At 41.0% G+C, this 18,646-nt stretch overlaps 1 long non-coding RNA gene across 1 annotated transcript in view; it reads right to left on the bottom strand.

The window, feature by feature from the left end:
* LOC121503517 overlaps positions 1 to 18,646 on the bottom strand; it is a 103,298-nt gene that overhangs the window by 20,776 nt on the left and 63,876 nt on the right. Inside the window, exon 2 of the long non-coding RNA XR_005991373.1 lies at positions 13,071 to 13,132. This is a non-coding gene — a long non-coding RNA (uncharacterized LOC121503517). The remainder of the gene's footprint in view (positions 1 to 13,070; positions 13,133 to 18,646) is intronic.

Here is an 18,646-nt window from a genome sequence, read left to right as displayed (position 1 = left end):
AATTTAAGAACAGATGAAAAACAAAGTGACTGACATAAATCAGTCTGGAAAGGGTCACAAAGCCATTTCTAAGGTTTTGGGACTACAGCGAACCACGGTGAGAGCCATTATCCACAAATGGAGACAGCCTGAAACAGTGTTGAACCTTCCCTGGAGGCTGGCCAAGCAAAACTACTCCAAGAGTGTGTCAACACCTCATCCAGTTCATCAGTGTTCGTGATTCACCAAAAAGAAATAGACTGGGCAAAAATGCCCACTGTTGACCAGAAAGGACACAAAGGATTACCCCACATTTGCCAAAAAAATCTTAATGATTACCAGGACTTTTGGGAAAAAATTCCGTGGACTGACAAGACAAAAGTTGAACTTTTTGGAAGGTTCGCATCCATGTGGTGTAAACAAACATAGCTTTTCATAAAAATAAAATCAAAACCAACAGTCAAACAGGGCGGTGGTAATGTGATGGTCTGGGCCTGCTTTGTTGCTTCAGGACCTGAACAAAAATGTTAAATTATGAAGCGAAATACAGCCCAGTTGCAGGAATTTTATCTTTATACACTTGCTTAAACAAAAAATATTTATTTAACACCAAATTTACCCGTTTTTGTTTTTACTTAGCTGGAAAACACCGTCTGAACCAGTGATTCCATTCAGTCTGTTTTGAAGCATATATGAAGCCTAGTGTTAGTTCATGCAGGACACAGTAGTCATACGCCAAGCCCTGATCAGTCGATCTCAATTATCACCTCCCAGCTCCCCCGGCCAATCACAGCTCTTTCTCTCAACACAGCCTGTATTCAACTATGGGGTACTTCTCACTAATCCCTGCCTGCATTAATGCTGATGGACCATGCTGCTGCTGCTGGCAAAGCCTCACCTCCTCCACCCCAGTCTTCTCCTTTATAGCACACAGCTTGGTGCTGAGTTTCTGTCAGCCGGTAATTGCCGGTAATTGGCCGATTAAAAGGGTGGAAGTCCGGCAAATAAAAATATAACCGGTCAAAATGTCTGGTAGAAAACATGCATATGACCAGATAAGTGAATACTGAATACTTGCATATTATATTTTGTGTAACCTAGAAGATATGTAGAGAATGCGTTAATATAAACTAAAAGTAGCCTGATCTTACTACATCTACTGCCCTGCGGGGCTGGGGTTGTTTATCTCCTCAGACGGCAAGCACATGGCTATGTATGCACGATGACGCCAAAGCAAAGCGATCTCTCTGCTGCGGATGCTCAGCACTGCTGGAGACTCTGCAGGGAAAGTTTGACTAGAGCTTTCTCGTAAAGCAGAATTTTAATCTAAGTGAGGTTTTCCCGGTTAACCAAAGGCTTAATATCATCAGCGGTATGGAGGGATTTTGAGTATTTCATCGCTCGAGTAATGAGGAGGCTGAAAAGAAGGGAACGTATAGCTGAGCGGCTGAAACACCGATGCAGCAGAGAGAGAGAGAGAGGCCTATGCCGGCTAATTAGCAGCAATAGTCTCGGATAAGCCATTAATGAGAGGAAGACTGGACCAGGCTATCTGCTGTGGAACTTTTGTCTTTTCGGGACTAGTCCAAATAAACCAGAATGGTTGGATTTCCAGCATTAGCAGAGGTTACAGTGATATCATCACGAGGACTGATATTAGCAACTGATGGTAAGACTCATTTTTCATTTGAAATGTAGAGTTTTAACGCAGTGTCCAGTTAACAGAGCACTGGGGAGTTATGTTTGGATGCTGGTGGAGGATGGTATTTGGCTGTTGTAAGCTGCTAATAGTAGCAGCCAGTGTGCTAACAGGCTAACGGTGCTAATGTGACACTAATGTTGTTTATCAGTTTAACATGGGCGTATATTGTGTAACTGACTGTGTGTGTAAGGAAAAGCGCGCAGCCTTTATTTTGATACTTTAAACCACTTACACAAAGTAAAATAAGAGAAAGTCTTTATGTAGTCGGTTCCAGGGTCTAAACATGTGTCTGTAATAACAGGGTAATAATTACTCAGGTTTACTGTTGGCTTGGTTTCTACTGTCCTGGTTTTGAGTCAGGTCTGGAAATAAAAATGTGTCCTCTCTCCCGTTTAGCGCTGACTTGTATGTATCAATGTATCAGAGAATATCAGGTTTATTTATTTTGCTGCTGTTAATGCAACAAAATAATGTTAAAGCAAATGTCCGGTAGTTGTTCTAAATGGCCGGAATTTTTGAGGACTGCCGGTCATTTTGATCGGGGACAATAAAGTCTAGCGGAAACGCTGGCTTGGTGCATCCATATATTGAGATTCCTGCTACTACAGATTAATTGCTTTTAAACAAATGTCATTGTACACAATATGCTTTATCATAAATGTATCCATTTATATGAGGGCTTCTAGCTGTGCACTTCCTGGAAAGTCTAAGCATGCTGCTTGACTAACCCGGGGACCGTCTTTTGAGCAGAGCCTTCTCCGGCAAGTAAAACTGCATATCCATTTTGCAATAAAATGGTAAAATGTATGACTTGAGTGTTCCTAACTAAAATATAATATCCACTACTGGCTCTAAAAAATATATAATTAAATCTGCCTGTTTTGGTGTCACTGGGAATAGCAATAAATCCTCACAAGAACTACTGAAGTATTTCAAAGTATTGTGATTGTTTTTATGGTTTATTTCAATTTGAACATATTTCGACTTCTCTCACTGCTGTGTGCCTTCTTTGCACACTGCCCTGCAGTCTCATGTCTTTACATGGGCATTAAAGTGGTGTTTCTTAATGCTAATTAGGAGGACTGCATGTGCTTCCAGGCTATGAGCACATCGCATTCATCCACTTAGGAACACAAGTGTAAAAATTTCAGCAGTTTAAGAACGTGCCCTTTTTCTTAGAAACTTTTTGAAAAAATATGTTTGGAAGATATTGGTGAATGTGACCCATTGAGTCTGCTTTCCCCTTTGACATGAAGCAGATATGATGCTTTTTGAGGCTTCCCCTTGATGCTGCAAGAATTGACTTTGTTTGAGCCAGCCACAAGAGGCCGTGCATGGAGCTACAGTATTTGGCTCTTATGGTTTAACTTTTCTTTTCAGTCCTGGAGTAAGCCCTTTGTAATAAAAAAAATAAACAGCACAATTATGGATTGAAACTACTCCAATAATGTGCAATTTACTTGCATTTGTACCAGAAACTTCCCCAGAGAGACCTGTGGTTTTAATTTGATGTGTCCTTAAATGTATAAAGACATTATCATTTTTTGGCCTCAAAGCCTTAACACGTAGTCAGAGTTAATTTTATGTCTATGTCATGTGTCTGTCATTTCTTCGGCACTGGTGTGTCTCCTTCCCACTGATTGAGGGAGGAGTAGCATGGAGCCGATTCTGTTCAGGGCCTAAGTGTTTGAGCAGATCTGCGGGACTTTCTCACCCACAAACACACGGTGGGCGAGGGAGTGCGGCATGTTAATAAGCATGTGCGTGGTCGTGTTTTGAAACTGGAAACAGATTTATGCAGTGTTTGGGATCAGCTCTTTAAAAGGTCACACTGAGCAAGTTAGCGCGCCTGAGTAAACCCTGTTCCCTCATCGATCAAGGAGACTGTTGGCTTCACAAACGCAGGACAGTCATATAAGCGCCAGTGTGAACACTTCAGCACCTCCCAGATGAAATCAGTGATTTCCGATTAGAATGACGCCACATTGACATTTAGCGTCTTTGATTAATTGGTTCCTATAAGGGTCTTAGAGGGTTTCTGTGTGGAAAAAAACACTTTCTTGAGCCCTAAATTGTTGGAGACAAACAAGCCTCCCACCGCAGCGCAGCCACAAAGCAGAACACCCTGGTATGGGATAAAATTTCCCCGACAGTAACAGAACTTTCCTATTGACACTGATCATAGCGTTACATGGGATGGACTTAGAGGGGATATCTGTTAAACTCCCTTGATTACAAACATCCTTCAGCGACACACGTGAAATTGCAAACACACTTAAACACACATTCATGCATGGACCAACAAGCCTAGAAATACACCCTTAAATGCATGTGCGTGAGTGAAAATACTGTCCATGCACTCATTAACAAGACATGTAAATCTCCTGATGCAAATGTCAGGGAGTGTAACGGTGGAAAAAAGAGGTGGGATGAGGAACACCATCAAGACTAATCCGGCCCGGGATTAGCAGCAGGCAAATATCACCAATAATAAACAAATGACTAACATTCCCGGCCTGTGTGGTTACAAGCCTCAGGGCTCCGGCTAGAACCCAGCAGGGTCTGGATCCAATCCCTGCTGTTTATCAGTGAGAGTGGAAGCGGCCACTTGTGAAACCTCCATGACAAACACTCGAGGGACAAACCCAAATCGGCCAACAGAGGAGAGCAAACAAATGATTCCAACTTTGAGTTTTAGTTCAAAACTCAGTATCAAATGGCCTTTATAGACCACCAAAATATTTCCTTTGACACTGTAATTTTGTTAGATATATTCTGAGAGAAAATGATTTGGCTTCCTTTAAAAGACTGAAAAACCTGGCGACTTCTAAGCAGTTAACTACAAGATAAAGTTAGGTAACACGGAGTAAGGTAGGCTGGTTTGTGACATAATTGTTAACTTGAATTTAGGAAAATGCATTATCTGATGCTTTCATATTTGGAAAAATTACATTCAATAATGCATCATAAGTGGTAGGGATGTGATTTGTGATGGCAGTATTCGTACCTCATGATTTTATAAAATACCGAAGACCTTTTATTTGATTAATTTTACTGGTGTGTGGTACTTCAGCAGGAGGATGGCATAGATCCTATATTGGGCCAAAAATTCCAGCCTGGCCTTACCCAAGTCAAAGCATGTTCATTAGTTTTAGTTATTTTAGTCTTTAAGTCGATGAAAACTCTGAAGTTGGACGATCGCCGCCATATCTCGTCTTCTACTACCAAAGGTTGCTTGAACTGAACGTCTTCTTTGTTGTTTTCTTCGTGTGTCGCTGCCATATTAATAGAGGCAGGTCTGCCACATTTTATCATCATCTCTGGAGCATTTCATGAGCATCAGTTATCTTGCAGTGGTGTGAGCCTGCAGGCAGGGACTGATAAAACACCTAACAATATTAATTAGGCAGCACCACTGCTTCTTTATGCAGCTTTGTTAGCCTGCAACAGACAGGAACATAACTTAAGGTGTCCAAAACATTGACAATCCTAACAAGCAGGTGTTATTCCATTGTTTCAGTCTTGCAGTGTTAATCAGCTCACATATTAACTGACAATGACCTCCAAAACTCAAATCAAATGTAGGCCTGATATATCTGAACTATGCCAGGCAGATAATTCTGAAGTCAACAAGAATTTTTAAAGCCCTTCTTTGCCATTCAATGTGATACAGATCTGTATTACAACTATACAAAACAGAACTGCCGAGGTCTATCGTTTAACTGGATAAAATCTAGGATTACATGGTCAAAGTCCTAACGCCCAAGGCTAGACGGGACTTTATGAAAGAAGAAGCCAACACAGGAAAGATAGCAGAGCAGCACACCTGCTCAGCATTATTGACAAAATATTGATCGCTTGTCTAGGTGTAACCAAGGAGATCATAGCAGAGGAATGTTTGCCGGATGAGGTAACGAGCCATAATTTCCCTTAAGTAGTAACAGCGCTGGTTAATTAGCAGAGTGTGATGAAACAGATCAAAGGTAAAGTAGTGAAAGCAGGTTGTAATTTCGTCTGTGCAGGAAAGCTGCGAGCCTCGATCTCTTCCCCCAGCTTTAAAGCTCCAAAAATCTTAGCTATGGTGGATTTTGCAGACCTTAATCTCACTCTGTATATGGGTGTGTGTATTTGTGGGTGTGCTGGAAGGTTAAGTAATCCCTTTGCTCTAATCCACCTATTTTGTTTCGGTCCACTGTTCAGATTCAAGGTGGAAAAGTGCCGAGACGACAACATTTTGCCTTCTCAGTTTGTCTGGCCTGCGGCGCTCTACCTGCTGAGCCCACAGACTCACCAAGCCTGTCGCTTTAACCCTGTCCCCAAGCATGTCCCGGGCCCGCACAAAAGCCATCTGGGGTGCGTCTGAGAGCTTTAGCAACAAAATAACTCTTTCAATGTGCACTCTGCGTGGTTCTGACTGCAGGGCGTTGAGGTCGCCAATACAGAGACTCTTACTGGACGTCCTCCTCCTCCTTCTCCTCTAATCCGGGCCTACATGACTAACTCTGACTGAAAGCACCACACGCCAGAGGTGGGAGCCAAAAGCACTGTGAGATTGAAAAAAAGACCACCTGCTCATCAAACTAAATTGCACTCACTGAAGGCAATAGGGAGAATGAAAAGGAGGGGAGCAGGAGAAAAAGTAAGAACACAAAGAAAGACAAGTCACTGCTCTCCCTCTGTGATCTTGGCAGACAAAAGAACAAATTACATTTCTGCGTCATGCCCCCCGAGGGTCAAAATCGGCACAGGGTCCCTCTCGGTGCTGTTTGTGTGTGAGCATGTTGATATAGGTTCCATCAGTTCCCACAAGAGTCAGGGAGGTGCTCGGGCCTACCTTTCAGCCTTTCATCTTGGCTTCTTTTGTATTCCACTACGCTTGTGTCTGTTGTCTCTCCTCTCTATTGGGTGGAATTGACTGTTATTATTCCAAACAGCATTATCTTTATTAATGCCACAGGTCTCAGGACTGTGCACTCCCTGGGAGCCGGGTCTGGCGAGAGCTGCAACCAATCTCCCTAGATAAAAGCTCAGCAGAGAGCTGTATGCAAGCCAGACAGCTCGGACAAGCCTTCATCCTCCCTCCTCATTCTCACAGAGAGGTATAGACCCTACAAAGACTAAGATATGGCTTTAATCTTAGCACTTTCAGTCACACAGAAACATTTGAACTAAGAGCAGCTATATAGGAAGCAATCAGAAGTCACTCCATGTTGTTAGCCAACACTCAGAACAAACAAATTGAGTTATAAGTATTCAGAATTTCCATGATGACAAAGTTTTAAAAGCCAAACAGTTCAAGTTAAAAGTCACAGAGCTTTATCTTCATGAGCGCGCCCTCCATTTCTACTCCAGCTCAGATTGTAGGTGGCTCATACGCCATTTCTCAAAGCCAGCCGTGCATGACGAGTTATTTTAAAGGTGGTGTGGAGAGCTGACGTGTGGCCAGGCCAGGCCGGGGCAGCTGCTGGGGTCTCGGCTTAGTGCCTCAAGCCCCTTCGCTCCACTGGTCACACAGCATCAGCTCCCGGCCCGAGCCCGGACACTGATTTATGGGACAGGGGGATTACTATCAAACCAGCCGTGAGGACCACCCAGATGGTGGCACAGGACGACAGCCGTGCAAACACGCTCAGGCACGCAAAATCAAACACACAAATACATTTACACAAGTACCTATATGTAGGCTATCTTTTTAGAAAGATATTTACAGACACCCATGGTTCTAAACAAATATGGACTTTAAAAGAAGTTTTCTTGAAATAACCAAACATGAAGAGCTGCACATGACATTTGTGAGGCTCTCTTAACCACTCAAGTGCGTAGGAGGGATTAGTTTGCTGAGGCTTCCTTATTACCACAAAAGCAAGGGAGCCAACTTTGCTCATCCAGATTCATATGTATCTGCAGGATGTGCCTGGTTAGACCTAATACCACTCAATTATGTCATCTGGTTTCTTCTCTGTTTCTCACAAAGTTTGCATAAAACACAACTGAAAAGTTCAGACTTGTGTTGAGCACAGAACACAAAAGATTTTTGAAATCTCAACCAATTTTTTTTAAATGACAGACCACATGATGATGAATAACAACAGGGTTAACTGTTTTGTCCTCATAGAGCAGTGTGTCCAAAATGTTTCCACTGAAGGCCACATACAGAAATATCTAAAGATGTTCGGGCCACTTTAATATCCACAAGGTGAGGTACATGAAAGTTTGTTAAACCAAAATAATGAAGGTTAAGATATTCTTAATGATTGAGTACACTGGATCAACAATCAAGTCAGAATCAGAATAAAGGAGGAGCTGGAGTGGAGGAGGGTTGCAAGAGCAAGTTCAAGAGATAGCAACAGAGCATGGCAAGGCAAGAGCAGTTTAAAAATAGCAGCATGAGAGCAATTAGCCAATTGCACGCTTACATCAAATCAGCTGGCTGTAAAACACTGAGGGATTGTGTGATTATGGCAGTGCTTGACTCCATGCTTAATTTATTGACTGACAAGGCAAATAGACAGTAAATTACTTGTTTTTGGGCAGGACAATCAGATTTCAGAGGGTCCTGTTTGGCCTTAACTACTACTTGCTCTGCCCCTGAAATAGCATTGGTTCTCCTGTTTGCTGCCACAACCCATCAGGGAGTTACAAAATAAGGTATTGATATGACTTGGTTGCCAGTATGTTTACCATGTAGAGTGTTGTCTCAATTTAGCCACACAAAAAATACACTGATAAATTCTTCTTGTCAAAATGTTTGTTTACAAAATAAGCATGGTAGCACTGCCTTGTGCTGAACTACAAAGTAAAATACAGTCACAAGCACACTCCATGTTTAAATGTGGGCGATTTTTCATTTAATTACTTAAATTTGCTGCAGGCCAATTAAAATTGGACCACAGGCCACATTCGGCCCCGGGGCCACATTTGACCCCCAGGCCATAGCTTGACATAGAGTGTGGTGTGCAAATCAAATCATAAATCATTGGCTAGTCAATATATATATATCAAATTCATAATTAAAATCTACTATAAAATGATTATTATAATTTATATTAAATAAATCATTATAATTTTTAATAACTATTATTTATCACAATATTATCTAAGGTGTTTTTTCCCCAAAAAGCAGGTGTTTTGCAATATGTAATTTGCTGACCATGTATGAGTCTAAAAGTGTAATAGGTTATCACATCATTACAAAGGCCACTAAAGCAAATATAACTATTATTCAGAGAAACTGTGTTGTACTCTGTCATTCAAAATAATTGTTTGTGTCCATCTTCAATTACAACTTCATTTCAATGTCATGTCATGTTTTTTTAATCAATTTTCCCAAAAAATCATTGTGTATGTCATGCAAACTGACAAATTATGCGTCAGGAATTCAAAAATTTTAAACCAACCATGACACAGAGGTGGGAAAAAGGTGTCTAGAAACACTGCCAATGCACTGTCAATCAGTGGTGCAGAATATGATCACATTTTGAGCCTGTGTGCATTTTAATGAGGTGTTCACAGACTACTGGAGAACTTGGTATCTCAGCATTTTGATAAGATGAAAAGTTTAAAAGTTATTAACCATACTGACTGTATTAAGCACTGCCGGCAGCAGTGAGTTGGCCTTTGAGAGTTACCCCAACAGTCGAAGGCGCTTCATCTTGCTTTAATTTGATTCACAATGCTGATGCTTACATACTGGCTTGCAATTCAGCTAGACAGTATAAATACACACAACAGTATTTACCATAGATTGGCTTTGGAGATCAGAGAAGTGTTAATTCGGATGGTGAAAATGGGCTGATGTTGCAGATCAATCAGCGCCTCTTTACTCAGCTGTCAAACTTTTATGCAGCTGGAGAGAGGACGTCCCCGCTCTAACATTTTGTAAATTCCCAGAAATTATTGATATCTGACTTGATCTTGATGTTTGTTATTTTTCTTTTCATTTTTAGCCTCGGGGATCAGAATCATTCCTGATACTTTTCCACCAAGTCATATTTTCATGTGCAAACACAGTGAGCCAAAGAGGAAGAGAAAGGAAGAAAAGCACATATTTCATACTTGCTGGGACACAGTGCAACTCAACCTCTAGGCACCAATCGGATGAGCTGAACAATAAGACTCAATGACAAATCGGACGTGGTGCATTCCTTGGGCAAACACTCACTTCATAAAGGGAGACAGGTAGGCAAACACTCACATGCCCTGAGCTAATAACTCGTGTGGAGGCAAACACAAACTCACACATGCACACACAGGAGTTCATCGATATGCTGAGACAATGATGAGAGTTGGACTGAGTGGAGCGGTGTTGGCATAATGGTTGGATCAGATTTTCTCAGCTAAACTAAAGGATCTAATCTCAGAGAGTCACGTGTTGTATTTTTGTTATGAAATCATGAAAGAAGAATGCAAGAGTTCCTAGTAAATTTGCACAACATTACTATGTTATGTGAAGCGTGGAAGTAGACAAGTACACCCAGCTATAGTGTAAATGATAAACCTGCTCTGTTTAGAGTTTTTCTTCATCTTTGCACTGCAAAAATAAACAGAATTAGAGTCATTTTAAACACAGCAATGGCTGCAGGAGCAGGATTTAAGCTGATTACACAAAATGCATTTTATAATAAGTTGCACACTACAAACCACGTGTTTGTAAGTGTATGAGTGTGAGCATGTGCAGATTTTATCATGCATTAGATTCACTGATGACACCACTCACTCTGCAAGCAAGCAAATTACACATATTTTCCTCTAAGGCCTTCCCAAACCTCAAGTGACAGCAGCGCTCAGCTCTGTGGGATTCATCCTCAAAACTTCCTGACCATGTGACTCCCTCCAACTTTCTGATTGGGCACTAACCGGCGGAGAAGATGAAGAGAAGAGGAGGGGAAGTGGTGGCAGGGAGCGGGCTGGCAGCGGATACATGAGAGAAAACAAATTCCTGCCCCATTTCCATGGAGATGAGTCAACAGCAGGTCGGGGGCGGGGGTAGAGGGGGGGCGGGTTGTGGGGCACAGGCTGACCTGCTGTAGTTAACAATTCATCCCCGTATCCGGCTCCCAAATGATTGGGCAAACACGGAGTGCTGGGGAGTCAAAAGGGCCCCGAGGGGCTGAGAGAGGGGCATCACCCTGGGGTGACACGCTGACAGGCACACACTGGATGGTAGAGGACAGACTAGCTGAAGGGGGGAGGAAGGGGATAGGGGGCACCATTGGGGAGGGTCTGCTGGGATGGTGGAGAGGGGCTGAGTACAGTTAGCGCCGAGGGCAAAAAGCACAGTCACAAAACGAGGACTGTTGATGATCGTGGCTTTGCACAGCATCATCTAAGTGTACCTTTAAGTTCTGTTTTTGAGATAAATTAGCAAGTTTTAGCAAAATTCTGATCAAACTTATCGGGGGGGTGAGGGGTTACATGAAACTCTGTGTCATAATATTTACACAGACCCAGAGATGAGCAACTATGAGCAAGCACAGTGGCAAGAAAGTCCTCCCTTAACAGCAAGAAATCTTAAGAAAAATCAGAATAACTGGTTAAGAGCCATCTGCTATGTCAAGAGAAGCCAAGATAGTGGAAAATAAAGGAATAGATAAATCTCTTTAATAACGTACAACATGAATAATACAGGAATTTCTGTCTGTCTTCTAGTAAAGATGGGTCTGTTGTATAAGCAGTTAGAGCATGGATAATAATGCAAATTATATAAGGCAAACAAAGGGTTAAGATTGAGAAAGGTGCTAAGTCAGACAGGGCCTTAAGAAAGGAATTAAGGAGCATCAGTGTCCAAGAAACGACTTTTGGAAGGTGATTGGACGAACATTCTGTCCGTCACATTCATAATGGGCCAATCGTAGCAACAAGACAAAATGAGGTAGTTGCATGAGTAGCTGTGGGAATAATCTGAGTTTGGCAGGCAGGCGGCGATGGAGCTAGTTGTTGGATAAAACTCATACCGAGGCTTATCGGGAGAGTGAAACCATCTTCTCCACCAAAAGTTCTAACTAAATCTGAACTAAGTGCTACACCAGCAGCAGTCATGGCTATCTGCCTTAGGTACAACAAAGCCCCAACCAAACACTACTTTGGCAGTAAAATCGGCTCTAGGAATGTGTGGGCATGTCGGTTGAATGTGACAAAGCAAAGTTACAACCTGAATGGAGGCATACAGTTTAAAGAAGAGAGTCTCAGTTTTGTTTTCTTACACTGCATTTAACAGTTCAGATATTCCTTCTATCCCCTTTTCTGAGTTATGTGAGGTTATGTTTCTCTTTCGGTCATAGAAAAACAGAAGGTCTTTGTTGTTAAATTGCTGCTAAAACACTCAATTTCTTGATGTTGTACTTCAAAACAAAAGTCTTCAATGATGATTAGCATCTGAGACCTTAATTGTGACAGACTTGGCAGGAATAGACTGGGTCTACCATACTTTACTAGACTTTAGCATAGTGTTACTAACAAACAGGAGGGATGGAACTGTTGCTGCTTTGAGAGAGACAAAGCCACAGTGTGCTTCTTTTAATCCTCTAGGACTAACAACAAGTGAAATATGGATTTAAACACACCTTCAGCAGGTAAGATGTTTGTTCCTGCTCATCTGGTTTAAGTGAAAAATAGGCAAGTACTCCAGCAATAAGCCTGTCCCCTGAACTTATGGTGAACTATGGCCAGAGCAGCTGCCTGGCTCTGAACCAGAAGCAAAGGGACATTAAGTGTGTTTTCTGGCTCACATACACTTAGTCTGTTATGGTGTTTTAAATGAAGTATAGGCAACAGTGGCTGCTAGATTTGACAAATTTACCTCAAAATTTAAAAAAAAAATGCAGCATTTAGCAAGGTTTTATTTTTCAGTGAAGGCAGTGAAGTCAGCTAAGAGCTGATTGTATTGAGATTAACTGCTCTGTGCTTGTATATCAGTTTAGCGTTAGGGGGAATGGGGTAATTCCCATAGTGCTCTGCGACACTGTGGGCTGCTATATTTGCCTTGTCCAAGTTGAACCAAGCCATGAAAGAGTTGGAAAACTTTCTAATGGTCAAAATAAAAAAATCAACCAATCAATTGCAAATCACACATGTTAAAAGCTTAAAGCCAAGTTTCAGCATTCTTTAAAAATCCAAGGTAATGGAGAGCCTTTTAGGAAAGAAAAGCACCAAGACTGATGCTAATGGAGAGCACTTCACTATATTTTGGAGGGACACAAACAATTGGATTGTTTTTTTTTTTGCATGGAGGTCTTTAGCTCTTTAAATGTGCAATGCAACAGATTGTATGCAAATAAAGTAAGCCAAGAGCTGTAGGACAAACAGACTTGATGATGCAAGCCCTAGTCTTGGCACTGATGCACCACAAGAAAAGCGGGACTTATTTATTTTTTTACAAAATTATACTCACCGAAAGAGACCTGGGAAGTTATATACAGTTGACATCTCAATCCCAGAATTTGGAATCACTCACTGTGAAAAGATAAAAAGAGGAAAAAGGTCATAAGCTATAGAGTGTTTCATTTCTATATCTGCTTAACTCTTCACTCTCCGTTTGTTCAGCTGGGTTCATTTAGGTACAGCAATGTCAGAAGATGTAATATGAGGTACAAGTGGAAAATGATTCAAAGCCTGAACCCACAGGACCAGGCTCCAATCACTGGATATTCTATGGTGGAGTACAGCGACACTCAACAGTATCACAGAGAAATAACAGATGAGAGAAGGGTGGATCTCTATAAAGTCACATAATACAGAAGAACCACAAAGCTTCAATACTGTAATTATTAGGCGAGACTTTATGTAGTGTAAGCTCTGTGCCTGTGAGAAAAAGCTGTCACATGGAGCTTTATGCACTGTCACTGCATGGTTTCCTCCCCAGAGTGGCAAACCAAATCCCATTATCCAACTGCCTATTTTACTTTGAAGGGGTTGAAATGCAACCATTACTTCAGACCTCTGGAAGCAGTAGAAGTAGGGTGTGTAAGTAGAGAGGACCTGTTACTGGTTCCCTACTGCCACTAACGTCAGAGCGCAGTGTTTTCAAAAACACTCCCGAAGCAAGGACTTCCTTTTGTGGGAATTAAGATCCTCTCTAAAATAATCCACCCAACAAATCTCACAAATGAAAAACAGGTCTGCATCATTTATAGTCGGCCTGTCAGAAGAGGAGAAGGAGAAAAAGGGAACAAAAACAAGGGGGAGAAAGCAAGATGATGATAAAAATAGCAGATGTCTGGAGTCACTTCTCGAAAGGTGTGTCATTCAGGGAGTTTGGGACGAACTTCTGGCTGTGGCTCACTTCTAAATTTAGCATATTTGCTAAAATAAAAGTGAGTTCAGTCACTGGCACTGGAAGTTTCTCCTCCCTCCATCATGACCTCAGCGGTACAGCCGGCGTCACTTGTGACGAAATACAAACCATATAAAACAACAAAAACAGACCTCCTCAAATACTCAGAGTATATAAGGAAGCAGCTTGAATTTAATGATTCCTGTAAATGATTCTATCTCGGCAGTCCAGGTCCAAATTGACCAAAAAAAGCAATACTTTTTGCACATTCTAAAATTGGAACTAAGCAAGAGTCCAAAACTCTTGTGGGAAACTTTTTGGTTTGTTCACTCATTATGGATAAAGCAGTATTTATTTTACTGCCCTGAAAACACCATGCACATTTGCAGGTAGAGCTTCCTGTCAAAAACCTCATCCTGCATTCCTTGATTAGACTCACTCAGAATATTTGCACGGAAAGTTCGAAAAAAAAAAAAAAAGAGCTTACAATAACTTTTATCATCTGAACGCAACCCCACAGGAGTAGTTACAGGCATTAAAATCAACCACATACAAAAACTAATTTTGTGAATTTTGGTCTGGTTTTCTTATTAAATCATGAAGAGAATTCCCTCTTAAGTTCAAGTTGTTTCACTATCTAATCACTATTTAAAAATCACTGTTTGAATACATTTTTGCAGATAATCTCTGTTTTGTCAGTTGAAAAATGGAGGCCTTTTAATCTTATCAAGATACAAAAATCAGTGCCCACCATTTCTTTTTTCCAACTCATGTAAAAACACATTTTGCACAAAAAAATAATTGAGGTAGGGTGGCAAAAGTGGTTTCTTCCATTAGTAGAAAACAAACTCTGACTTGATGGCCACTTTTCCATGACTCTGCATGGACAGGGGTGCAGTGCTGCCTGCAGAAATGGGTGTATTCTTAAGTAAAGCCCTACATTTTATACCTTTCTGACCAATCCTGCAAAAGATAAATGTTCTTTTTATATACTGCCTTTTAAGTGTTGTTCTCTTAAAACAGCCTAAGCTCTATCAACATGAGACAAGGCACAAAGCAACACAGTAGAAGCAGGAAAACAGGAAATGAGTCCATACACTCACTGTGTCAGTGGCACCCAGGCTCAAGTGTTGATTGGCTGGTACTCATGTGACATCTAGCCAATCAGATTTTGTTGAGATGATGGAAAAAGAAAAATAAAGCCAGTGCACTATTTGATTAATTAACTTTATCGATTATCGGCAAATAAAAATGCCGATTCTGATGATCAGCCAAATTCCAAATATCTGTCCCAATAATCAGTCAGTCCTATTATTGTTCAACCTCTAGTCTTAGTCTGTCATGGTGGGCAGGACACATCCCAATGCAAATATAAAAATTAAGAATTGCTCAGGCTGCGAAAACAGTGGGAAATATTTGAATTAATAGTTTTATTATATGTATGTTTTTAAAATAAATTGAGACATTTCAGTATGAAAAATCTTCATATTATTCCTTTAAGTGTCCATTATTGTTGCAGCTTCTGCAGCTGCTAGGGCTTACATACTTTAAAAAACAGCATAAATTATTAGTGTAGTGTGTTTTGTATAGTGATGCTATAATGCAATGTTGCTAAACTAAGCTGCCATTTAATCCACTGACACAAAAAATACTATACCACTCAGACATGACATGAATCAAGCATCAATTATAGAAATATAAAGCAAAATATCATACATATTTAACATATATATCTATACATCAAATTACTTCTAAATTCACCAAAATAATTGCAGGGACTTTCTACCCCTGTGTCAGAGTATTTAGGCCAGTACATTTTTTTTTGACTTGCCAGCCTCTGTGAGACAGAGCAAAACTTCACTTTAGACCCTGAGTAAGTGTAGCAAAGACGTGACACATGTCGACGCTACTGTGTTTGTTTCCTGTGATGCCGATGACGAGCCTGTGTGTGGCAGGCTGCATGTGGAGGATGTCTCCGGGGCCAGGCTGAGGAGTAAGCGAAGCAGAAGTCCCATCTAAGCTCTAAAGCATGTGAGTATCAGGGCTGTAACTAAAACACAAGCATAAACACAAGCGATGTTAAGGATTACACCCTGCAATACCGCCGCGGGGAACCACAGGTGTAACCATCGCCTCGGACGCATTCTTCTCCATTGGAGGTGGTCTGACTGACAGCTCATCATCTGCTATTGTCGGCTGTGTGAAACTTGTGTAAACATCTGCGGGCGTTTGTATGTTTTAGTGTGTGCGGGGTGGAAGCTACAGGTGACATGCAGGGAGGGGGATTACAGTGGGCTAATGTCACGTCCAAGACGCCTCGGAGCACAATACCACAAATTCTTTAGAAAATTGCTGGATAATTAATTAAATTTCATATGATTTGTCTGATATTCCCCTGGAGTGTTGGATCCAGTCTCATCAGCAAAAAAAAACATCTTGCTTAGACATAAATCAAAGATTCGAGCAGGAAATATTTAAGGTTATTAACACCTATGGAATGTTTTTTTTGTTTTTGAGGAGGCAGGAGATTTAGTGAGCGGAGCCAGCATGAAGGGAGGTTTCTTCAGTAAACAGCACCCTCTAGAGCAACACCCAACATGCATCCTGCTCCTCACTCTCACTGGTGCAGCAGATCCCCTAACTTTTGACTATTTTAATGCCTTTATTCTTGTAATTAATTCACAGGCAATCCAAATATGTTATTTTGTATCTTTTATCTGATTTACATGGCAGCAGATAAGCAGGCTGTCTTGTCTGTTAGCTAATTTGTGAGCCATAATTATATGATGACAAAGGTAAATTCTAACTGCTCATTTTCCTTGTGTGAGTTGATAATGAGTGAGGGTGTTATTAGCATGTTTGCTTTAATCGTGTTCAGGGTTATTAGGGGCGGTTTACAGTACACAAGAGAGATTAAGGTAGGCCACGCATGACGAAAAGAGCTGAGGAGGCCAACGACAAGCCTGCTGCCCAAGCAGAGAAATATGAGTGCACAGTAGGACACAAAACCCAGCAGGACAAAACCTCTCCCTCCCTTTCTCTCTCTCTGTCCGCCTCAAATCACGTTACACAACCACAAAGGAATGCCTCGTATATCTTCAACAGATTTAAAACAAGCGGAAAAAGAAGGAACAGTAAAGAGAGAGGGATCTATAGAAGCAGTAGGTGTTGTTTGGTTCCTCCATGTTCGGCATGGCAGGGAGCTTGGTAAAGACTCACACAAGTCCAGACAAATACGCACCCAGCTACTTCACACATGCTTACATAAACTAAATCAGCTCACTTCTGCACACCGACTAGGGAGCACTACACGTTTCCTCTACATTTTTCCATGCCATTAATAAAAATAGACATTGTAGTGTTTCAATACATTTTGTTGGAATTAAGGGAGCACTTGAATATCCATCATTTTATGAGCCTTCAAACTTTCCCACAGAATTCCCACAGTTTTTCCGTGCATTTGACCCACACGCATTAAAGTAGCACTCAATTAGGACGGCACACGGAGTCCAAAATGGGGCGCTTGTATGGTCTTTAAACCTGACATATAGCACCCAACGCCCATGTTTATGAGCCCTGTGTTGCATTAAAAACAATCAGGTGTGGACAATGGAAAAGTCATTCATTAAGGACAATTAAAAGAGATTTATATTCTTGAATATCTTGAAAAACTGGAGTCAAAAACTAAACAGAGCTTTATAGTGTCAGTTTCAGCAAGTCCTGTAGATCCCCATGATAGCCATCTTTTTAATTCTAAGAAGGAACACGAGGGAATATGCGTGGTTGTGTCAACAATATCTACACACTTTAGCCTTATTTCATTCAGGTCTTTTTTTTTTTTTTTTTGCAAGATAAATATGCTGTTTTACTTGGCAGAAAAGGCTCTGTAAAATTGGTTCAAAAGCAATTTATCCGTGGTAGCATGAATCTGAATGAGGGTGCAACAAATTTATGCTATAAAGGAGGAGGCTGGGGTGGAGGAGGTTAAGCTTTTGCCAGCAGGAACAGCAGCAGCATGGTGCATCAGCATAAATGCAAGCAGGGGTTAGTGAGATGTTCATCATATTTAAGGGCACCACTGTGTTAAGAAAAAGAGCTGTGATTGGCTGTGTGTACATTAATCTGAAATCCTTTTCAACCCATTTAATCCAATTTAGCACAAATTTATTGATTGTCATCAACTGTTAACATATTTTGAGTCTCATGCCTGCATAATGTTCAAAAACGTTGGCACAGGAGCATTTACCACAGTTGCATCACCTTCTCTTCTAGCAACACTGTAAAAATCTGGGGACTGCAGACACTCATTTTTGAAGTTCTATTCTGTTCTGATAGTGGAATTCTTTTCCATTCTTGCTTGATGGACATCTCAAGTTTCTCAAAATTGCAGTGTCGTATTTGAAACTTTATAATTCACCATACATTTTCAATGGGAGACAGGTCTGTACTGCATGCAGGCTAGTCTAATACCAGCACTTTATTACTGTGAAGCCATGCTGTTGTACAGAATATGACTGTATTGTCTTGTTTTAAAAAAGCCATCCCTGCAAAAGATGATATCTGAATGAAAGAAAATATTGCTCCAAAATCCATATCTATCTCTCAGAATTAACAGTACATTCACAGATGTACAAGTGGCCCATGCCATGGGCACTAATACACCCAAACACCATTACAGATGCTGACTTTTGCTC

Source organism: Cheilinus undulatus, linkage group 21, assembly GCF_018320785.1.
Source record: "Cheilinus undulatus linkage group 21, ASM1832078v1, whole genome shotgun sequence".
Classification (NCBI taxonomy): domain Eukaryota; kingdom Metazoa; phylum Chordata; class Actinopteri; order Labriformes; family Labridae; genus Cheilinus; species Cheilinus undulatus.
This window is presented reverse-complemented; position numbering and strand designations above follow the sequence as displayed.